At 34.0% G+C, this 22,500-nt stretch overlaps 1 protein-coding gene across 3 annotated transcripts in view; it reads right to left on the bottom strand.

Moving 5' to 3' along the window:
- LOC118448436 (roundabout homolog 2) overlaps positions 1–22,500 on the bottom strand; it is a 208,682-nt gene that overhangs the window by 157,899 nt on the left and 28,283 nt on the right. The gene's annotated exons all lie outside the window — the stretch shown is intronic.

Raw genomic sequence — 22,500 nt, 5'->3', positions numbered from 1 at the left:
ATATATATATATATATCTCTTTCTATCTCTCTGTTATTCGCATGAAATTTCAAGAGTTCATAAACGGCAATCAAATTTCGGCACATTCAAGTTTTAATTTTTTCCCAAGTTGAGAGATTTACTTTCTTCTTGAGGGTAAATAAAAAATGGCGGAGGGTGGAGAATAAAGTGGGGGGGCGGACGTTTGTGGTAGCCCTCGAAAATCGTTTTATCCAGGTTTGCCAGGTTCAATTCAGAGGAACAAAATTTATATAATACATACATATATATATATATATATATATATATATATATATATATCTTTTTTTTTCTTTTAATAGAATGCATTTACGTAAATTATTATATCATCAAATATACGTATATTATTTAATTTATACGATCAAACATTGACCACGTATAATCAATACGTACATATACATATATGTAGTTATAGACTTATAATAACAGGGATGTCTATATTTATAAAACAATGTGACAATAATTAATAAACTTTTATATAATAATAATTAAATATAAATATGCACCATAATATATGAACAATAAATGATTAGGTATCTTTAATTTATATTTCACAATAATTGTTTAACATTTTACTTAATTAACATTTTTTTCTTTTTTCTTTTTTTTTCATTTTTCATTTTTCATCTTAATCAACAATCATCATTAAACTTTTCTATAATGCGAAAGAAATATTATTTGATTTGTAATAAACATTAAATAAGTAATATTATTTTGTTAATTAATATTTCGCAACGATCATAGACATCGATATAATAAAACTATGACATTTTTAAAAAAAAAGTAAAATGATCAAAAAGTAAAACTAGACTAAATCTCGTTACTACAATCATATATTCGTAAGGATATTTCTTATGGACCATGAGATTTTTTTGTTGAGGTTTAAACGCCTTCGTTGTCGTCAAGAACCGACAACAGGATTATTCTTGCATTTGAACGTCGTTTATCTTGATACTCCGAAGCTTCGCTTAGAAGCGTTTCGTCGTAACGTCGCGCCTTTCCGTGGCACTTTTCCAAAAAGGTTGCCGACTCTTTCTCTCTCTTTCTTTCTCTCTCTGTCTATCTGTCTCACTGTCTCTGTCTTTCTCTGTCTTCGTTGTCGATGGAAAGGGCCTTTTAAACCGTCCATCGTTAGCACCCGGCGAGTTATAAATTTCGAACACGCAGCTGCCTTGATTCGTTCCGTTAGCGCTCTCTCGATCCCCTCCTATTCTGACACATAGTGATAGCATTCTTCTCTCTCTCTCTCTCTCTCTCTCTCTGTCTCTGTCTCTCTCTTGCACGCTTTGTTTTACCAAGAAATTTGAGCTTTTAGCTCTCTGAGAGGTTCACTATGATATCCGAAAAAAAAAGAAAAAAGAAACAGAGAGAGAGAGAGGAGAGAGAGAGAGAGAGGGAGGGAGAGAGGGAAGGGGAGGGGAAAAGAACAGCGAGATGTTTTTGGACATTTGTCCTCAAATCCTATGTGGCTTTTATATCGATAAGCCAACTCGAGACTTATCCAAGAGCTTTAAGAAGTTCCAAGAAAAATACTATAAATTCTTGAATTTGTTATTCGCATCGTTTGTACATTTCTCTCTCTCTCTCTCTTTCTCTCTATCACTCTATCTCTATCTCTATCCCCCTCTCTCTCTCTCTCTCTCTCTCTCTCTCTCTCTACCTCTCTCTCTTGCTTTCTTTCTACGTAGTACCTATATATTTGACGTTAAAAATGTCCGTGCTATTTATATCAACTCTACTTAATTTTCACGTCTACGCCGGGAAAATATTTTGTTTGCATTAAGTGATCCCACTTTGATATATCAGATTAGACATTTAAATGGAAACGCGAGAAATGTTCGCGGAAAAAGAGCTTTCGTCTCCTTTCAATGTTTAAAGCTTTTGTCGTAGAACTTTGTCAACGAATATCGCCAGCTGAGATAATAACATCGTTAAAATATCATACATACGTACAGCTATGTATATCTGTTTAATGTGTTTTAGTCGTTTCAAAAAAAAAAAAAGAAAAAAAAAGAAAAAAAAAAAAGACGAGAAAAGGAAAAATAAAGAAAAAGAGGAAGAAGAAAAAAAGAAAGAATTATAATGATTTCAAACGGCAAAATCTTTAATGGCTAAACGTTAAATATTCTCGAACAAAATACGAAGCTTTTAAATTCGAACGAGTAGACAAATTCAAATGTTCTCCATTGAAATATTTCAGTTCATCTATGGCATTTCCGTATCTCTATAATACGTATATACCATTACCATTACCATCACTAGCACCAACATCATCAATACTACTACCATTAACGCATTAACAACACAATAGCACCGATATCGAATCGTTTTCAATCTCAGGCATTGGGTATTTCAAGAGCGCGTTATTAATTTCCTTTCCCATAATCTCTGAAAAACATTCGTACCGCCCGACCGTATTATTTTCCTTGGCATTTTCCACCGATGTTATTCAGCCTAAAAAAAGAAAAAAGAGAGAGAGAGAGAGAGAGAGAGAGAGAGGAAGGGATATAAAGAGTGAATGAATGAATGAAAGGCAGAGACAGAGGGACAGAGAGAGAGAGAGAGGGGGGGGGGGAGAAAATAAAAGAACATTCGAAGTGTGGGATCGAAAATTAAGAAGAATAAGAAGAAGAAAAAGAAAAAGAAGAAGAAGAGGAAGAGAAGGAGGAGGAAGAAGAAGAAAAAAAAAAGGAAAAATAATAAAGATAGAAAGAGAAAGAATACACGACTTCTCGCAGTATTCTTTCACCCCAATCGCAATCATATTATCCCACCGAGGGAAGGATACGAATCGACGAAAGCTACCTCGAATTATTTCTTTTCTTCCATCGTTCTCGGTCAAACACGTAAGAAAGGGAGAAGAATGAAAGATAGAGAAAATTCTACGGTTCGATGACGATGGACCGACAAGGACACTGGTAAAGAAATAAAGAAAGAAAGAAAGAAAGAAAGAAAGAAAGAAAGAAAGAAAGAAGAACGACAACTACGACGACGAAACACGGACTCTCTTCTCGTACGTGCTTGGAGTCAACGAACTAGTCCGACTAACGCGTGGCATTCGAGTGAGAATCACGGTAATTCCCGAGATGCGTCGCGTGGTAAGACGTGAAAAGAAGAGAGAGAAATAGAGAGAGAGAGAGAGAGAGAGAGAGAGAGAGGTCAGGGGTAAGAGGTAAGAAAAAAAGAAAAGAACCAGAAGGATGATCGAAGGGAAGTGGTCTGTCGCGTGAAAAGGATCTTCACTCTTTCTCCTATTTCTTTCCTCTTTTTCTTTCTCTTTCCACTTTCTCTTCGTCGATATACATGTATCTATCTATCTATCTATCTATCTATCTATCTATCTATCTATCTGTATATATATATACACATATGTGTGCGTATGCATGTCTCTCTTTCTTTCTTTCTTTCTCTCTTTGGCACCCACGCACTTTCATACCTTCCCTTTTATCTCTCTTCTTTTTCTCTACGATACACGTGCGAGAGTAGGCTCGTTCATCCAACTTCGTTATCCCACACGCACGCACTTCCATTAATCAGAAGACGTTTTTAATGTGAGCAGCAGCATCTCTACAGACCTGTGAAATTTTCTCCACGGCTCGCTCGAGCTGTCTATCTTTCTTTTTTCTCATCTCGTCTCATCTCTCTCTCTCTCTCTCTCTCTCTCTCTCTCTTTTTCTCTTGCTCTTACTGATGAGGAATATTTAAAACACGTGCGTGTAATTGGTGCTTGTAGTATACCGATAAAGTTCTTGCTTCTTCGATAATTCTTTATGTTTTATATATGTGTGTATGTATGTGTGTGTGTGTGTATGTGTATGTGTGTATTTACGTATGCGTTAACGTATATAAATCTTCTGGGAGATAAATATGCAACGAATAACGACATGCGTACTGACGAATACGATACACTAATACGTTTTTATTATCTACCATAATGTCTATATATAAAGTGAATTATTTCTTTTTTTTTTTCTTTTTTCTTCCTTTTCCTTCAGTTTCAATCACTCGATTGAATATCTCCGTACGATTTTAAAATAATATTTACGAATAAAGTTACGTTTCATTTGAAAAAAAAAAAAAATAGACAATTTCGAGTTAAACGAATAACATTTGATAAAATTTATTCGAAGGTGAAAATTTGACTTGAACAAATTTATATACCTTTGAGATAATTTAATTAGGGCGAAAATATTTTCAACTGTTTTTCGTTTCTCCTTTTTTTTTCTTTTCGTCTTTTTGTCTTTTTTGTTATTCTTTTTTTTTCTTTTCGTCTTTTTGTCTTTTTTGTTATTCTTCTTTTTTTTTTTTTTTGTATATACATATATACGATTATTGTCAAATCATACCAAATAACAGCGTTTTCTGACGATATGGGAAATCGAATTTTGTTCACGTCGTGTTTCGAAAAAGGGATACAGACAGAGACATGCAGAGAGAGAGAGAGAGAGAGAGAGGAGAGAGAGGAAGAGAGAGAGAGAGAGAGAGAGAGAGAGAGAGAGAGAGAGAGAGAGAGAGAGTAAAGAGCGGATATTTGGCGTGAGAAATGGCAGTCATGATCACGCAAAGCTGATATACACACACACATATATATATATATATATATATATATGCACATATATGTATAACTATATCTACAAAGAATTTTTTTCCCGTGCTACTCGTGCGTGCCATGGAAAATCCGAGTGCCGAGCAGGTTCAAAATCGAGTACATCAAGTTTATTGCTCGTCTATACATCGACACTCTCCAACTCTATCACGTTCTCTCTCTTTCTCCCTCTCTCTCTCTCTCTCTCTTTTTTTCTCTCTTTCGCTTTGACGAATAGCAAGAGAATGATTCCAGCCGGATGAGAGCCAATTATTATTACAAAATAAACTTCGTCTGATATGAGTAAAAAAAAGGAAAGGAAAGAAAAAAAAGAAAAAAAGAAAAAAGAGAGTAAGAGAGAGAGAGAGAGAGAGAGAGAGAGAGAGAGAGAGAGAGAAAAGAAAGAAAAGAAATTGAAAAAGAGAAAGAAAAAGCAACAAGTAAAATAAATTATCAAAGAGGAATGCATTTAAAAATGAAGGGGAGCTTTGTAAAAAAATGTAATCTACTCGTGACTCGCCATCTTCTTTGGACTTATTTTCAAGATTCTTACTTCATATCTCTCTCTCTCTCTCTCTCTCTCTCTCTCTCTCAGTCTGTCTGTCTCCGTCTTTCTTTCCGTCTGTCTGTCTTTCTCATCGTTGTAAAGCAAAACCATGTATCCGAAGAATGTTCAATCAAGTAGCCAGATATGTCACGTGTGTGAGTGCGTGGGTGAGCAAATTCCACAAAGTATATGTCATACGGTGGTTGCTATCAATAACCGATGGATCGGACTCGGCTATCCTACAATACAAAGCGTGTACATTTACGTCAAGCTCGTTTATTAATTATTCAAGATATCAAAGTGAGAGAGATAGAGAGAGAGAGAGAGAGAGAGAGATAAATAGAGAGAGAGAGAGAGAGAGAGAAAGAGAGAAGTTCAAATCACTCGTCCAAAGGCAATCAAACGATTATGAACCCAAAATCTGCTCAACCGAAAACAGTACTACTAATTTCGTATTGATACGATTTCGCTTTCATCAATTATTACGGGAAATAGAATTACTGAAATATCATTTATTTATCGGGATCATTTACTGAGAAGAATAAGAGAGAAAGTTCAATCGTAAATAATTTTTCAGTTTCGCGATAATTTTTCTTTTATCTTTTTTTTTTTTTTTTTTCTTTTTTTTTTTTCTTTTCTCTATAATTTTATAACTTTCTTTTATCGACACATGTAAGTTCATGATCAGTAGAGCTACGTAAAGTCGAATTGAAAAAGTTAGTTGCGGTACGATAAAAAGGAAGAAAGAAAGAAAGAAAGAAAAAAAGAGAAAAGAAAAATAAAAAAGGGACCATGATTTATCAACTCTCATGTCTTCTCTCTCTCTCTCTCTCTCTCGCTCTTCTTCTTCTTCTTTCCATTTCATTTCTTTTCTTTTCATTTTCTTTTTTTCTTCTTTTGAATCGATAACGTTATCTCAATGATTTCATTCAACGTTCTCCAAGTATTAAGATATCCAACTGAACATAATTCTTTTCCATTTTCTTTTTTTTTTTTTTTCTATCTCTTCCCTTAAATTTCAACACGAAAGTAATACGACAGATAGAATAATTTACGTTTATATGTAACATCATTTTATTACTAATATTCTCTCTCTTGTAATCAAACGAAAAGATAAAAATATACGAAGAAAGAGAGAAAGAGAGAAAGAGAGAAAGAGAGACATACATATCTATAATACGAGATTGTCGAAATGGAACAACATTGGAACAGAAACAGAAACAAGAAGTAAAACGTAGAACCAGGAAGATGGCACAAGGAAGGAGGATCAGGAGTTGGATAGTAGGGTAACCCCTCGTCTGAAATTCTACTCTCGTGGACGATACGGACGAGGGCGCGAGACGAAGCTCGACGGTTTTCCCAAGAAACAGTTTCATTACTTTCGATCCCCCCCTTGCGTTCGAGCAAGAAGAACAAGAAGAAGAAGAAGAAGAAGAAGAAGAAGAGGAAGAGGAAGAGGAAGAAGAAAAAGAGAAAGAGGAAAAAGGAGGAAAAGGAAGAGAAGAGAAGAGAAGAGAAGAGAAGAGAAGAGGGAAAAGCGAACCGTGCGGCGAATTCCTTAAGAAGAAGAAGAAGAAGGAAGATGAAGGGTGAGCCTTCAAGAAGGGAGGAAGATGAAGAAGGAAGGAGAGAGGAAGGGAGGTAAAGGGAAAAGGGAAAGAAACCCCAAGGGTCTCGATCAGTACGAGCCCTTCGTTTCTCGACGACAACTGGGGCTATTCTCTCTCTCCCTCCCTCTCTCCCTCTTTCTCTGTCCTTCTCTGTTTTACACACGCACGTTAAGCTAGAAAAAAGGAGCAGCAATGCGGATAGCCTAGTCCCTTCCCTCATCGACTACTCCTTAGGAAATACGCAGGCAGGCAGGCAGGCAGGCAGGCAGGCAGCACGCACGCACGCACGCACGCACGCACGTATATATTATACCTTGAAGAGACAAGGACGAAGGATAAAGTTGAACGAAGAAAAGAAGAACTAGATCCTAGGGGGTTGCGTCTCGAAGCAACATGAAATTGTCTTAGAAGGAGCGAGCTTATCGATCGTATTCGTCTTCTATCCCCTGCCGTTCCCGAATATACTATATTCCCCACCTCTCTCTCTTTCTATCTATCTATCTCTTCTCCTCTGTCTCTGTCTCTGTCTCTCTCATTCTGTCTTTTTCGCCTCCCTCGAAGGCAGCTGGCAGGGATCGAAGACGTTTTCAAGGCGTACATCTTTCATGAGCTTTTCTTCTCTTTTCGGCATACTACTATCCAAAGAGAGGAACCACTGGCAACAGTAAAAGCATCACCACGACGTGTTCGAAACGTTGAAGATTCTCTTTCTCTTTCTCTCTCTCTCTCTCTCTCTCTCTCTTTCACAAGCATCAAACAGTCAAACGTTATGCATGCTTACACGACCAACGTGAATTTCTTACCAAACGAATCCGACCGTTTCTCCTTTCTATCCGGCCCACCCACCCGTCCACCCAACCATCACTTCTTTCGATTTCTTCTTCTTTTCTTTCTTTCTTTTTTTTTCTTTCTCTTTTTTTTTCCTTTTTTTTGGTCGTAATAATTCGTGAATATAGTAAAGCTATTCGAATTTTATAAGAGACGAGGAAGAATCCTCTTCGGTTTTCACGTCCTCCGATCGATTTTTATTTCTCTCTCTCTCTCTCTCTCTCTCTCTCTCTCTCTCTCTCTCTCTCTTTTTCTCTGTCGTTTCGGTGCTCCATTTTTTCCTACTTTTTAATATCCCGCGTGGTAGAAAAGATTCTAACGCTTTTATCGTACAGATTCTCTTTCGAGAATCGCGATTCTTGTCAAATTGGATTTTTCTCCTTTTCTCAGAGAAAATCGGCTCGAAGGAAAGCAGTTTGTCCCGGCTTGTAAAACAAAATGATTTATGTGCTATTTTTACCATCCAAAGTATACATTTTCAAAAACTTGATATATATATATATATATATATATATATATATATATATATATATATATTATCGTTGAAAAATCTTATCTATGCCATACACGTTTTTTCTTATTAAATAACCAAGGAGGATCAAAATTTAATAATATTAATAATAATAATAATAATAATAATAATAATGAAGAAAGAAAGAAAAAGAAAACGGAACAAAAAGGAAAAGATGAAAAGGAAAAAAAAAAAAAAAGAAAAGTATCAAATGTAACGATTGTAACCCATCTCCTAAGGAACAATTGATTTTCTTTACCGAGCCAGTTTCCTTCTCACCCTAAGCATTATAATCCGACTTTCCCTATGCAATCTGCGTGCGAATTCACGATAGCCAAGCCCTCGTGCCATTTTCTAACTCCGCAACTTACGTTCCCGTACCTACGGAATCGATTTCAAGGATTCGTGGAACGAGATAGCACCCTATATATATATATATAAATATACGTATATATATTTTTTTCCTTTTTTTTTCCTCTCTTTCTCTGTCAACTAAACCCTACGCAATCAAGATTTACCCAACCATTGTCGATTATACCAACGATTTTCGATTATTTCCGATGCTTATCTCTACTACATTAATGTTGCAGATTTTATGATCCAATTTTAAGTCAAAATTTGGACGGAGAAAAAAAACAAGTTAGAGAAAGAAAAACAACGAAATTAATCCAATCATCGAAATTACAAATCTATCTTTCTAATCGTATAAATCTGTACATATTATTATTAAATAAATTAAAATAAAATAAACGTTTTATTTATTAATAATTAAATATAATATTATAATGTGTAAAAGAATCTTTATAATTACAATTATACCTAATGCATATATATAAATATATGGATAGTTGTATCATTATTAATACTATCATTTGGGAAAGCTGCAGTAAAAAAAAAAAAAAAAAAAAAAAAAAAAAAAAAAACGAAATAAAAAATTAGAAAAAATTAGAAAAGAAGATTAACAATACATTTATATTATCTTATCACCTAACTTTTAATAACGGATAACGATCCTTTACTCTCATATCGATCTATCGATATTAGCATATACGATAGTTACTTAGCTAATACAGAAGTCATGCATATACGAAGTAAACGTGACATTAGGACTATCAAATGGCTTATTCCGACGGTCTGCCTAATTTGCATCGCGGAAACACGTAAATCGTTCGGTCAAACGACTAAGAGGACGAACGAGAAAGGAAAGAGAGAGATATATATATATATATAGATAGATAGAGAGAGTAAGTGAGCGAGCTTAAGTCCGTATTTTATTCAGAGACGTCTGAGTTCTTGGCCATCCCTCTGGCTGAAAACCCCTTTTACTCCTTTCTCTCTCTCTCTCTTTCCCTCCCACACACACGTACATAGACACATATACTTTCTCTCTTTCCCACGCACATACACATCCATAGATACATATACTTTCTCTCTCTCTCTCTCTCTCTCTCTCTCTCTCTCTCTCTCTCTGTCTCTGTCTCTCTGCTTGGAAGAAGGAGGTAAAAGAACTCGTTACATCGTAACGGGGGTAGATAGGAATAGGGGTCCCGTAATTATGGCGTGCATTACTTATAACGCGGGACCTCAGCGACGAGCGTTTTCAGGATCGACGTATATCTGCGTGAATCGAGACTGCATTTTCTATCTTTCTCTTCTCTTCTCTTCTCTTCTTTCCTCTCTCCTCTCTCTCTCTCTCTCTTTTTCTATATCTCCTAACTCTTTTCATTTTTCTTCCTTCTCGTCCTTTTTTTTCCCTCGATTCGCGTTACGCGACGCGTACCACCGGGAATATCAAGGACGTTCAAAAGCTACATAATAAAGAGAGAGAGAGAGAGAGAGAGAGAGAGAGAGAAAGATAAAAAAGGGTGGGGAGGAGTATCGATATACTCGCATTGCATCCGCGCGTATAAATTATAAAAATAACTAATAAAAATGAATCGTCTGCTTATGCCATACGATATTTCGTAAAAATCGATAAGAGATATTAGACACTTATCATGGCATTAGATTAGAATAAGAAAAAAAAAAAAAGAAAAAAAAAAAAGAAAAAAAAAAAGAAAAAAGAAAAAAAAACAAAATCCCTTCTCGTTTCAATGTTTTCATTAAGACATTAAATTATATTATAATTGGCATTACGAAAGAATATTTATACGAGATTTAGATAAAAATCAAACGTCGAACGATAAATTAACTTATATCTAAATAAACGTAACGTGAATTTCATCGAAAATTATTTGCTCTTCTTTTTTTCTCTTTTTTTCTTCTCGTCTCTCTCTCTCTCTCTCTCTCTCTTTCTCGCTCTTGAGCTATGTACATTACAAAAAACAGTCATTATAAAAAGTAGACGTTTGAAATTATTTTCTAATCGACATTTACGAAAGAATATTTAAACGAGATATGAATAAAGTATTAAACGTCGATCGATAAATAAATAAACGTATATATAAATAAACGTAAAGGGAGTTCCATCGAGAGTTACTTGTGTTTCTTTCTTTTTTTTCTTTGTTTTTTTTCCTTTTTCTCTCACTCTCTCTCTCTCTCTCTCTCTCTCTCTCTCTCTCTCTCTCTCTATCTTTTTCTCTCTCTTGAATTATGCACGCTATAAGAGACCATGATTATGAATGAAAAAAGAAGAAAACGAAAGGAAAGGAAAAAAAAAGAAAGAAAAAAAAAGGAAAAGAAAAGAAAGAAACGAACCAAAAAAAAAAAGAAGAAGAAGAGAGAAGAGTGGGAGGGGGAGGGGAAAAAAAAAGAGGAAGAAAAATAAATAATCAACGAAAGTACATCTTTACGATAATTTCAACGAGCTCACTATTCTCGTTACGCTTCTTCGCTCGTATGTATCCAAACGTAGACACATATAAACGTACACCACGCACACATTTAAAAAAGAAAACGTATTACGTATATATACCTCCTACGTATATCGTCGGGGCAGTTTTAAAACGAGGCGAAGTTCGTGACCGCCGTAAATAAAAGGAGTATCGCCATGGGCGTGTTAAAACTAGTGCGCCAGGGAGATAACCAAATACGTTAATCATTCCACTTAATAGAATAATCCGTCCCGTTCAGCGGGATCGTTAAGACTATTTCGTTATCTCGCGGCATAGCTCGCGGCACGTATCCCCAGCATCGCTTTTTTATACATCCTTTTTATTTATTTCTTTTTCTTTTTTTTATTTTCTCCGGCTCTTTTTTTTTGTCCTTCTTTTTTTCTCTACTTCCCTCTCTGTCTCTCTCTCTCTCTCTCTCTCTCTCTCTCTCTCGCTCTCTCTCTCTCTCTTACTTTTTATTTTTATTTCATTCAACTTAGTCACGAAATCAAGCGGATAGGGAAAGATGAAATGTATATATATATGTATATATGTATGTATGTATGTATGTATGTATGTATGTATGTATGTATGTACATAAACGTTAGTATTATATTATAACTATGTAAAAATGTAACGAGCTTTTTTGACGTTGATGATATCTAAACGAATAGAAAAGCTTAGTAACGTTTGGTGGCATGGTTTATAGCGAGCTCATACTTTGCAATTTTACGATATAATCCACCAACCGATACACTGAGATTCCCATATGTGTGTTCTTATTCGTATGAGTTTAGGTAAACACATATATATATATATATATACACACACACACAGATGTATAAAGACATACCTATATATTATATATGTAATATGTATTCGAATGAGACGATGCTGCTTAGGTGAATATTACATGTGCGATCGATCAATGGATAGCTCGTAATACACCTTGATTTTAAGTCATTAGATCACATTATCTTCATCATTTTTACTGAAAATCTCGAGAAAGAGCGAGAGAAAGAGAGAGAGAAAGAGAGATTATTTTGAAACGTTTATACGAATATTCTCTCTTTTAAATTGATTTTATTATTATCATTATTATTATCATCATTGTCTATTATTTACTATTATTTTCTTTCTTTTGATTAATCGTATTATTAGAATGATCAGACGTATCTCCGTCAAGTTTAATCTTATTCAAAAATATTCTAAGACGCTATGGTACTCATTCATTATCATTATTATTATTGAAGATTTTTTAAAGTTGCCTTCAATAATCCAATAATTATTGTATTCGATTAAAAATAATCGATTGAATAATCTTTCGAATTAAAACGTACTTATTAACCCATTAATTAATATTAATATTATTAAATTTATGAGCGAATCTGTTTTGAGAATTTATGCGAAATTCTATATTAAAAAAAAAAAAAAAAAAAAAAAAAAAAAAAAAAAAACTATTAATAAATCAGTCGTTCTCGACGAGCAACAAAATCGATTAAGATTCTTGAATGGATGTTGAACTTGATCTCGTTAATAGATGAAATAGATGCACGTCGCGTGCACGTTGCGATATCATTTCGTTCCCAGCAAGCTCTTATTTTTTTTTTCTCTCTTTTCTTTTCTTCTTCTTCTTCTTTTTTTTTCCTTTTTATTTTTTTTCTTTATTTCTTTTTTTTAACGCATAATAGCGAGTAGTATAGTCGCAATGGGAGTTGAACGTACCTACGTACATACATACTACGTTGCTCGTGTAATAAGCAAAGCATCGTTCAACGATCCTTTATAACGCGATTTCCGTCGAGCGTTATAAAAGCGAATAATAATCTTTTACGTCTCTAACAAAGAATAGTGTTATTAAAGTTTTGCGTTTTTCGTTTCCAATTATTTACATAAATGAAACTTTCGTAAAGATCGAATAATTTACAAATTAAAAAAAAAAGATTAATACATATATATATATATATGTGTGTGTGTGTGTGTGTGTGTGTGTGTGTGTGTGTGTGTGTGTGTGTGCATATATGTATAGGTATAATATTGGAAAAGAAAAGACTACAAATTGCTTTTCAAAGGATAGCGAAGTTTAAAAAGGATATTAGAAAAATGTATATTTATGAAAATATTCGTAATTCGATAGATGAAGTTTTGCGTAAAAAGTTTATTATTAACAATTGGCTCTGTATGAGAGAGAGAGAGAGAGAGAGGGAGAGAGAGAGAGAGAGAGAAGAAAAAGTAACGAACGATTATGAGCAACAACGACGTGATACGGTCGAAAATATGTGAAATTGTATGGAATATTTATTAGAAAAATATGTTTCTCACGTTAAATTGAAAGTTGCGTAGTTTTAATCGGAGCGATAATATGAAAAAGTTAGGTCAGTTGGAATTCCTTCAATAACGCGGCAACAAGCGTGACCACCATTTTTTTCTTCCTCTTATTCTTTAATGTTTTTTTTTTTTTTTTTTTTTTTTATTTGTTCTTTCTTTTCTTTTTTGTCCATCCACAAATTACCCACCACGATAATCAATTAATATTGAAATAAAATTGAAATTAATCCAATTAAATCTTCATTGATCTGTAAACGTTATAAACATTTCTTTCGCCATAATTTCTATCCCGTACCAATTTTCTTTGAAATAATACAAATTTCTATACGCATTATTAAAAAGCCATAGGTACATATGGAGTGTTTACTTGTTCGACATAAAAGGGTTCAAAAGAGTTTGAGAGGATAGAGGGAGGGGGGGGGAGGGGTAGCGGAGAAGAGTTTGAAGATAGGGGTGAGTGAAGATAGGGGGTAAGTTTATTCATTCTTTCGATCGAGGGCGATCAACACGCGGAAATCGACGACAGCCTCCTTCGTTTTCTTTTTTTCTTTCATTTCCTTTCTTTTTATTTTTTTTTTATTTATTTATTTTTTTTTTTTTTCCTTATTTTTCGTCGACGATAAAATTGACGTAGGTATTTTATTATTCGACTGTTTTCGCCCGCTCAAAAAGAAAAAGAAAACGAACGAGAGAAAAAAAAAGAAAGTAAAAGAAAAAAGACTCTGACTCGTCTTTTGTCTACGCGGCTCTTTAATAGCGTTTTAAACGGCTGCACGCCACCCCCGCGCATACAAAAAAAACAGAGAGAGAGAGAGAGAGAGAATAGTTTCCCTGGTCTTTTCTTTTACCATTATTTTCGCCAATCGAAAAGTTCGCTTAGCTAGAAGGACTGATTGAAAACATCGCGATGAAAGAAAGCTCTCGCAAATGCAATGCATTCGATTCTTTTCTATATATTTTTATTGTTTTATTAATTTTTTTTACAGACTCTCTCTCTCTCTCTCTCTCTCTGTCTCTCTCTCTCTCTCTCTGTCTCTCTCTTTCTTTCTCTCTTCTTCCGCATTCTTCTTAATTCATCAAAACGAAGTTATTACCAGGCAATTATCGTTCGATCATCGCTATTGTGATACGTTCACAACAAATTGAATTTATTTTTATATGATAAGAACACGCTCGTAGCGTGCGTACGCGCATCAATTTCGAACTTTATCATATAATGGTCGATTTTTTAATATCAAAAAGAAACAAAGAAAATAATAATAATAATAATAATAATAATAATAATAATAATAATAATAATAATAATAAGAAAGTAAAGAGGAAAGAAATGAAAAGAAAAGAAAAGGATATACGTTTGAATATATTCAAGGTATTATTTTTATTAAAAGAAAAGAAGAAGAAAAAGAAGAGGACAAACAAATAAAGAAACAAAAATTTTGAAAATGATTTAAAAGTCAAACCTTTACAAAATATTTCCAATGAACGCTGGGAAAATAATCAATGTATATAAAATAGCTATGTTTCTTATGTAAAAGAAACGCATAAATATACAATCAAATATGCACAGCAGGGAAATACGTAATATACGAAAAGAGAAATACTTTTAAGAGTGGTATTAAAACACGAGCGATTTAAATATGTTCAAAGTACTCTTTCTGTAAAGAAAAAAAAAAAAAAAAAAAAAAGAAAAAAGAAAAAAATGTAAAGAACGATTTAAAAATCTGACCTAACAAAATATACCCAACGAACGGTGCGTAAATAATTAATGAATCTAAATAATAATAATAAAAAAAAAAAAAAAAACACAAAAAAAAAATAATCAATGTATATAAAACAGCTATGTTTCTTATTTAAAAGAAACGCACACACACACACACACACACGCACGCGTACATGTAAAATGCATATACATATATATAGATATTTTATATAACATAGACAGAGAGACAGAGAGAAAGAAGACGGAAAAATAAATACATAATATACGAAAAGAGTAAGCGTAAGTTTAAAAAGAGTCGTATTTAAAGAAAAAAAAAAAAGAAAAAAAAAGATGTCTCGATTTAAAACGTCTCGAGACAAAGTTCCACTCAACGCGAAACCGTTTGTCAGAGCTGGGGGTCAACCAATCGGAGAGCGTGCGACCGATCGCTCGAGCGTGCTGTTGATGCTGCTGCTGTTGTTGCTGCTGCTGCTGCTGATCCATGCCGAACCGTTTCGATCCTGATCGAGACGACCTCAGCGGTGCGACAGAAAGGGAAACGTATCCCCAGCCACGGTAAACGATGTCTTACTGTATACTCTACGTACATAGATACGTACGTACGTACACAGAAACACACATACATATACACATACATTGAAAGAGAAGATGAAGAAGATATAAAAGAAAGAAAAAGAAAGGGTAAGAGAAAGAGACAGATAAATAGACAGACAGACAGAAAGAACGAGAGAGAGAGAGAGAGAGAGAGAGAGAGAGAGAGAGAGAAAGAGAGAAAATAAGAGAGTCGTGAAACGAGACGATGAGGATGCTCTGTGGCTGAAACTCCAAAGCTCGTTCGTTCGCTCGGTCGGTCGCGCGCGCGCGCGCGCACAAGAGAACTCACAGTCGTGCATCTCACGTAAGCGGCACGACAACGGGCTCCTTTGTCCCTGTCCAATCACGATCTCGCCCGCGGATATACTATCGGATAGAGTCTGCCATTGCAAGGACCGAACCTCGCTCGTTTCATTCGCTTTCTTCTTTTTCTTCTTCTTCTTCTTCTTCTTCTTCTTCGTCGTCGTCTTCGTCGTCGTCGTCGTCGTCGTCGTCGTCGTCTTCTTCTTCTTCTTCTTCTTCTTCTTCTTCTTCTTCATCTTCTGTCTCTCTGTTTCTCTCACTCATACTATTTTTCTCTCTTTTTCTCTTATACTTTGCCTTCCCTTTTATCATCCTAGTAGTAGGAGTTCTTTCCTTTTACCACGTCTAGCAATCAGGAATCTACGCGCGAACTACTATTTTAAATTGAAAGTGGCCAAGAACCAACGTTTATTGCCCTTGTGTCTTCTGCCGTTGACGTTTCCCTGATAAACGGGAGAAAAGAATAACGCTATGATATTTTCAATGAACGAAAGAGAGATAACTCGTGTTTTTATCATTTGATAAGACGAATTCCATATCGTATGTTATAATGAGAATTATTGAAGAAACGTATAATAAATCATATTGAATCTCTACGATCAAATCTTAATCTTATTTATTTAATTTTCTCTCATCCGTTAATTAATTATTAATTGAAATGGAATATATGTCGACGATAGGTATATAACATATGAAAGAAAAAAAAAAAAGAAAAAAAAAAAGAAAAAAGAGGAAATTGAATCAAAGCGACGAAAAAACAAAAAAAAAAAAAAAAAAAAAAAGAAGCATCATCGAGGACATCATCGTCAATGAAAAGAAATTAGAATTATTTCTTTCCTTTTTCTTTTTTTTTGTTCTTTTTTTTTTTGTTTTTTAACAATTAGACTTTCCCCCACCCCAACCCATCCTTCGAAACGTCAATGTTTCTATATCAAATCGATCGTTATATTCTTATACGAAGAAACGATAACTATCGAACATGAGAATCTCTATCGTTATTTGATCATTTTATCGCACTACGGTTTTCTCGTTATCGCGTATATTCGAGATAAGTAAACCTGCAGTCGCAGGTGAAAAGTCAATCCCGTATGTATGAATACGGCAAAACGAGACGCGTGAAAATGTTGAAACGTCGAATGGAGTAGTACTCATCGAGTACCATCACCAATACCAATATCCAATACCAATACCATCATTCTGACTACTATCACCATACTCATCATCACCACTCACTACCACCACTAGATCCACCGTCATAACCACCATAACCAGCATTACTATTACGGGTGTCCCATAGAACTCTCGGGGTCCTCGAAGATACGTATAAACACTTCATCGACATAGCACCCTTGCAAGTGCTGTACACCGCAGGCCTCTCTCTCTCACTCTCTCTCTCTCTCTCTCTGTCTCTCTCGCTCCTTTCGTAGGCTTTCGTAGGCAACACATGTATAAACACGTACTTGAAATCTCACGGCTGCTGCTGATGCCTTTACTGTGAAGGATTGAAAATCAAAACATATAATACCAACCGTATGAAAGAAGACTAAGACTGATATATATATATATATATATATATATATATATATATATATATATATATAACTGTGGAAAAAAGAGAGAAAGAGAGAGAGAGAGAGAGAAAAAAAAAGTGAGAAAGAGAAACTTTTCAGAAGGAAAAACGATAGACCGAAATGCTTTTGCGGACACGGACTAGTCGAACACAGCGGGAGAGATCTTTGAAAGTCTCACGTGGAACGAGTTCGCCCTTTAACATTTTCTTGCTTACGAAAAAAGAAGCTGGTAAATAGAACGACTAAGAGAGAGAGAGAGAGAGAGTAGGAGGAGAAGATAGGTACATAACTACGGGTAAAGTCTCGAGGGAACTACAGGAGTAGAGAAAAGGTTCACGCTTTTTCACGCGTTTTTCCACGAAAACGATCCACTCTCTATGAGAACAGAGAATCGATATCTCGAAGGTAGAAAGCGTGTTTCGTGAAAACGACCGAAGGGTAATATAGCACCGCCTCTTTTCTCTCTCTCTCTCTCTCTCTCTCTCTCTCTCTCTTTGAGGCAAAGGGCCCTTTTCGAAAAACAGCATCCTTCGTAAGCCTGACGTGTTACATCAAGACTAAAAGAGAGAAAGAGAGAGAAAGAGAGAGAGAGAGGAGAAAGAGAGAGAGAGAGAGAGAGAGAGGGCCCTTTTTCATTCTTCGTAAAAGCGGCTCGAAAAACACGCCAGCTGTTCGCAGACTCAGCGGTCCATGATGCTTCATCGAATGATGTACTACTACGGTCTAGTTCTTTCTCTTTCTTTCTTTCTTTCTCTTTCTCTCTCTCTCTCTCTCTCTCTCTCTCTCTCTCTCTCTCTCTCTCTCTCTTTCTCATAGATATACATATGTATATACGGATTCATTCTCCTATAGGTATATGGAATACCTGACGCGTATTTTGTCGAAGCTTTCGAATACGGTCCATCGTGAAACACGCTGGTGTTACTACTTCGGCGATCTATACACACCTGGCTACTCTCCGATGACCGATCTATCTATTTGCCGAGCCCTTCGGAATCGGTTCGAAGCTTCCGTGACCGCGATAACCATCGATTTTCCCATATCCATTCCCGTATGAAAAGGAACGCGTTATATATATACATTTTTCATTGATATATGTAGATATGTATTTAGATATATTTTACGTACGTTTATATACACATATATATGTGTGTGTGTCTGTTTTGATATATAAGTGATTATGAAAGTGGTCTAAGTTAAAGTTTTGAGATACATGTTCCTTTTTTCTTTTTGTAGCAATGTAAATCAACTTAATGCAAAATAAAAAATTAATAGAATTTCTTTTTTTTTTCTTTTTTTTTTTGGAGAATTTACATCATTTTTATCATTACAAAGTATATTTATATCATATATACCATCCATATATATGTATATATATATATATATTTTTTTTTTATTCGTTATATTCTTATATGTTATATACGTTAATAGTCAATAGATAGTACATGAAAAATATATACAAAAATGTGAAACATGTATTAAAATATAAATACATATATATATATATATATATATATATATATGAATATTGTTGTGAATGAAGTTGTGTGTGTTTAGAAATATATTACTATTGACTATATCGTATACATTTTGTATATCTTGTTATATTTTCGTATTTCTCGATCTTCAAATCGTATATCTCTTGGATATAAAGCCAAAAGAATTCCGCATTCACGAGTTTCTTTCTTCTGTTAGCGTGAAAGATCCTTCCCAAAGATCGTACGATAAAACAGTGAATGAGACGAAGGGAAAACGCAAAGAGAAGGGACACCACTCCCCAATCCTCTTTATCCTTAAATACGTAACGAAGCTGACGTTGCCATCATGGAACTTCGACTTCGCCGTTGAGATACGCTAATTAATATATAAACAGATGGCTGATACATTATGCATGCCAAAAAGAAATTCTTTAAGAATTTCGTTTAAAATAAAACATGGAATTAGGTATCAGGTATAAAGTATCTTCGAAGAGAAGAACAAAGTGTAAACAATCGTCGATGTCTCAAAAAAAAAAAAAAAAAAAAAAAACTTAAGAAAAGGAAAAAAAAAAAGAAAAAAAAAATAAAAATGTATACCTACATCTTCATAAATAATATTAAATAGGTAATACTTTTAAATCCTGTTAAATTTATTTTCCCGCTTATTCTCGATGTCAAATTAAACGATACGAAAAGAAAGATCTACTATTACGTAATTCCTCAAAATACCATAATGTCGAACGAAAATGTTACGTATCGTACTTTCAAAAAAAAAAAAAAGAAAAAAAAAAGGAGAAGAGAGACAAAGAAAGAAAAAAGAAAAAGAATTTGCTAGGAATATTATATGTTATCTCATTTATTTTTTTTTCCAACCCATGGCTTATCATTTAATCGACGAAAAGGAACTAAAAAAGTAGTACGAATAAATCTATTCATAAATCTAGAACACCAGAGATATAAATCGTGATTACCAATGGAGATGTTTAACATCATATACGATTAATACACTTTATATCGTGTTAATAGATTGTAATATTTCTATCTACATATATAAATAATAATAATAATAATAATAATAATAATAATAATAATAATAATAATAATAATAATAATAATAATAATAATAATAATAATAATAATAATAATAATAATAATAATAATAATAATAATAATAATGAAATGTAAAACGATTGATATATTCAAATATAGATATATATATATATATTCAATTGAATGTTAAATAAATGAACGTTGTAAACTCTTTCGAGTAATAGTAATTAAATTAACGAACGAATATAGAAATTAGACTTTCGTCAGAAACTCGACGGAATTGATTGCAAAACGTTACAAAAGAACCATCACCTCTATCGCCATCGTCATTGGTACGAACTAAAATTAGGCCGAAATAGACACGTTTCGAAAATGGAAGGTTCGTGCGAGATTACCCCACGTTTTGGCAGTTTCCCGAGCTACGAACCTAGTCGCGATCATTTACAACGATCGTGTACGGCTAGTTCTCACGATTGCCACACGAATAGATGTATTTACTGTAGAACCTAGAAAGAGAGAGAGAGAGATATAGCGAATGAACTCGCACATATACACACATACACACACACACGCGCGCACGCACACAACACATACACACACAACATACACACGTATACACACACGCCCGAGGGAGTTTCGTAATGAGCAGTGTACTATTTCGACTATACGATGCTTCCGATTGCCACTGATGGAAAATGTTTATTCGATAATATCGATAAGAGCGGTGTGTGCTTTGAAAAGGGACGATGAGTTGGCTCGATGATTACGTTGCTCGGTGATATCGCACGAAATCGGGAAACGTTTACACGATCATTTTCGAGATGAGTTGTTTGTACGGAATATTCATTCACCATCGACAACCTTTTGTATCTTTGTGTAATATTGGAAAATTGAAAATAAGAAATAATTGAAACGTTCCAAAGAGAAAGAGAGAGAGAGAGAGAGAGAGAGAGAGAGTTTTGTTGTATAAATAAATATAAACATTATAGTAAAAAATAAATGTAAACGTAAAAACGTAAAAAAATTTTTATGAAATTCTACAAATTTCTAAATTATTTCTCTTCTTATTAAATCTGTCATCGTTTGTTAACATTATATTATTTTAAATATACACGGGATATTTTTAAAAATATTTTGATACTCTTTCTAAGAAAAAACAGAGAGAAATTTTCATGAAATAAATAAGCATAAAAATTACTATAAAAAGTAAATGTAAAAAAATATTTATGAAAATTCTAGATTATTTTTCATTTTATTAAATCTGTCGTCGTTTTATTACTTTTAAATTATTTGATATGTTTATATTTTCGTAATATACACGGGATATTTTTTAAAAATATTTTGATCCCCTATCTAAGAAAAACAATGAGGAATTATCATTAAATGAATAAGGATAAAAATTACTATAAAAAGTAAACGTAAACGTAAAAAAAATATTTATGAAAATTTACTTATCCGTTACTTCTTGATCTCTCTACTCTAATCATTTTTGATATAATTATTTTAGAAATATATTCGAGATATCCTTAAATATATATTCATACCGTTTCTAATAATAATTAAACATAAAACAAAGATACGAAACGATCGAAGGATTTTAATAATTTATATATAAAGATATCAGTAATATCTCGATAAGGACAAATCAATAACTCGTTTGTATCAAACTTATTACTTTCGATCTGTTATCCCGTTCGTATCTGTTATTTCTTCTTTGTTCCAATCAGACCGTCCGTATTCCTTTATCTCAAGCCTCCCGTCGTTATAAGAATAACAAAAAGAAAAAAAAAAAGAAGAAAGAAAGAAAGAAAGCAAGAAAGAATGAAAAAGAGAAAATTAAATGGATATCCATAAATTAGAATCAACATAGTAATCAAAATAAAGAGAGCTTACTTATTCCTAAAGTCGTATTGCCTGAAGAGTAATAAAAATGGACTGTGTTACAAAAGGACTATATAAAATAAAATTGTCCTTATTACTTCGGCAATTTAAGAAGAAAGAAAGAGAGAGAGAGAGAGACCAATCTCTTTAACGTTTTTTCTCCGAAATGGTGTGAAAGAAATGTTGAGATTTGGATCACGACTGATCTCATTTCGAAAGAAGGTAAAAGAAACCACCATACGTACATACATATACACACAAATATATATATATACGTGTGTGTGTGTGTGTGTGTATGTGTAAGAGAAATAGAAGGGAAGAAAAGTAGAAAAAGAAGAAGAAAAGAAGAAGAAGAAGAAGAAAAAGCGAAGCACCGATAGTTCTCCACTCCGGAAACCGCCATTACCCTATTTTAATGCTTAAGTATTTAAGCATCGAGGGAGGTTAGGAAGTGGGCGTGCTACGATGAGGATGAGGACCGCACGAGGGACGTGCGGAAAGGGTAGACGAGCGGCATTCAATCGAGACCTTTAAACGACTCCTACGGATTCGTGGTACAAAGTACCTAACAGATGTGCCACTCTAACGAGAGAGCGGGCCTAACTTAATTGCACCCCGTTGTGTACGTCCTTCGACATCTACAATACAAAATACATTACGTAT

Source organism: Vespa mandarinia, chromosome 5 (genome assembly GCF_050613455.1).
Source record: "Vespa mandarinia isolate Hongniang chromosome 5, ASM5061345v1, whole genome shotgun sequence".
In the NCBI taxonomy this organism is placed as follows: Eukaryota; Metazoa; Arthropoda; class Insecta; order Hymenoptera; family Vespidae; genus Vespa; species Vespa mandarinia.
The sequence above is the reverse complement of the archived record's forward strand: the minus strand, read 5'-3'. Positions and strand labels throughout refer to the sequence as shown.